Here is a 2,925-nt window from a genome sequence, read left to right on the forward strand (position 1 = left end):
GATATGGTTTCCTGTCTTCTGTTCTGCATTTTACGTCACCATGAAATATAGGTTCAACAAGGCTGGATATTGCTGAATGGATAATACAGTCTGCATTTATCTGTCTTCTCGGGAACCTCCTAATGCCCTGCGAATCAGCATCCAGTTACATGGGGTGGCTGAGCAGAGTGGGTCGTGTCGTCTTTGGCTGGAGTCATGGTGAGACAGCATAAGGAGAGAAACACTACTGACTCTGTTTACATTTCTGGCAAGTTTTGCCCTCTGAAATAACTTGCAATGTGGCTGGTTGAATGTCGATGTTGGCACAGCAAAAGGAATAGGACTACACAGCCCTCACAGCAAAAATAATTTCATCCGGGATGTCAGGGAATGCCACCAAAAGTTTGTCACAATTTTGAGAGGGTAAGCATGTGAAATGTAATTTTCCTAACTATTTCTGAATGACAGTGCCAGGAACTATTAACAAGTAATTAAAAGAAACACTAACATACATCCAACTATTTTAAAAGCTTGAGAGAATGTACCAGGAGAACTGGTGATAAAACAAGTTCTAACTTACCGGTTATTATGTAATACTTTTTATCGGTTATGTTCTATCCATAAATTGCAGTTGAAAATTCTTAGTAAGATGAAAGCAAAGGATCTGAAACACTTGTAGTTAAATAACCTTCCAACTCTGATTTTACTGGTATTTATTGGTGATCCAGACAAATTAGGAAATGTTAAGAAGATTGTTCTCTGTAAACCGAAGGAAGCACCAAAGTCTCAACATGGAGAACTGTTGGTGTTTTTAGTTTTGGTTTTGTTCTTCCAGAATTGAGTGTGGTGTGCAGAAATAGTGAGGCAGCTGGGAGCAAAAGCACAGGAAATACCTGCAGGGCTGGCTGGGGGAGGCATTCGGCCTCAGGGAGTTACCGTGGTAGGAAGGGAGAGAGAGGTGGCTACTTCTTGCCAGGTTGTGGTGTTTGTGGCCGGTAATTGTGAAGGGTTGAGAAGTTGTGTTGGTCAGCTAGGGAGCAGGTCAACAGACCTGTTGCCTGGATGCCAAAGCCAGAAAGGGGTGTCTCGTCCTTAGCTGGGAGGTTGTTTCTTCCAACAGTGAGGCCTAAGAACCTGATGATCCTATTTGTCAGGAGTCCATGTAGAGTTGCAAGTGGCAACAGAGTGGTGTTGCGTGTTGTGGTGCATTTTGTGCTTCATGTTGGTGGATGCGATGCCATCCATTTGAAGAACAGGTGGCTGGTAATTCTTACTGTATTGGACATACTTGTACGTGTATGTAATGTGTGAAGGACTGGTAGACTTAAATGACCATTTCTGAAACTATCAATCCTGAAATGGGAAAGATAATTTGTAGCCGTTTCCTCATTTGTGTATTACTATTACTAGTTTTTTTAACTGAGATCAATCGGACAGAGACCTCTGTGTTATCAGTTTTCTATAACTTCTGTGGTTTGCGTTCTCCCCAAGCATGGGAACCTCCTCTCTGCTTTGTAGTGGATGTGGTTTCTGGGGAGCTGCAGGCCTGTCAGCCCAGCCTTGGTGTTGGGGAAGGTTATGGAGCAGATCATTCTGGGTGCCATCGTGCAGCACATACAGGACAACCAGGAGATCAGGCCCAGCCAGCATGGGCTTATGAAAGGCAGGTTCTGCTTGACCAACCTGATCTCCTTCTATGACAGTGACCCGCTTAGTGGACAAGGGGAGGAGCTGTGGATGTCATCTACCTGGACTTCAGTGAAGCCTTTGACACGGTTTTCCACACCGTTCTCCTGGAGAAACTGGCTGCTCGTGGCTTGGGTGGGTGCACTCTTTGCTGGGTAGAAAACCGGCTGCGTGGCTGGACCCAGAGAGTGGTGGTGAACAGAGTCACAAGTGGTGTTCCTCAGGGCTCAGTACTGGGGACAGTTCTGTGTAGTATCTTCGTCAATCATCTGGATGAGGGGATCGAGTATTCCCTCAGTAAATTTGCAGATGATGCCAAGTTGGGTGGGAGTGTCGATCTGCTCAAGGGTAGGAAGGCTCTGCAAAGGGATCTGGACAGGCTGGATTGATGGGCCGAGGTCCATCATATAAGTTTCAACAAGGCCAAATGCCGGGTCCTGCACTTGGGTCACAACAGCCCCATGCAATGCTAGAGGCTTGGGGAGGAGCGGCTGGAAAGCTGCCTGGCAGAAAAGGACCTGGGAGTGCTGGTCGACAGCCAGCTGAACATGAGCCAGCAGTGTGTCCAGGTGGCCAAGAAGGCCAACGGCATCCTGGCTCGTATCAGGAATAGTGTGGCCAGCAGGAGTAGGGAGGTGATCCTGCCCCTGTACTCGGCACTGGTGAGGCTGCACCTTGAGCACTGTGTTCAGTTTTGGGCCCCTCACTACAAGAAAGACATTGAGGGGCTGGAGCGTGTCCAGAGAAGGACAAAGAGGCTGATGAAGGGTCTGGAGAACAAGTCTTGTGAGGACCAGCTGAGGGAACTGGGACTGTTTAGTCTGGAGAGGAGGAGGCTGAGAGGAGACCTCATTGCTCTCTACAACTACCTGAAAGGAGAGTGTAGTGAGGTGGGTGTTGGTCTCTTCTCCCAAGTAACTAGTGATAGGATGAGAGGCAATGGCCTCAAGTTGTGCCAGGGGAGGTCTGGACTGGATATCAGGAAAAATTTCTTTACTGAAGGAGTGGTCAGGCATTGGAACAGGCTGCCCAGGGAGGTGGTCAAGTCACCATCCCTGGAGGGATTTAAAAGACGTGTAGTTGTGCTTAGGGAAGTGGTTTAGTGGTGGACTTAGAGTTAGGTTTTCAGCTGGAGTCGATAATCATAAAGGTCTTTTCCAACCTAGGTGGCTCTCTGATTTAAGAACACGGTTTATATAAGCTCTTGATTCTGTCTAAGAAACAAAATAGCCTGGGTGACTTCCACTGTGTCTCTAACCA

This window comes from Opisthocomus hoazin, chromosome 4 (assembly GCF_030867145.1).
Source record: "Opisthocomus hoazin isolate bOpiHoa1 chromosome 4, bOpiHoa1.hap1, whole genome shotgun sequence".
Taxonomy (NCBI): domain Eukaryota; kingdom Metazoa; phylum Chordata; class Aves; order Opisthocomiformes; family Opisthocomidae; genus Opisthocomus; species Opisthocomus hoazin.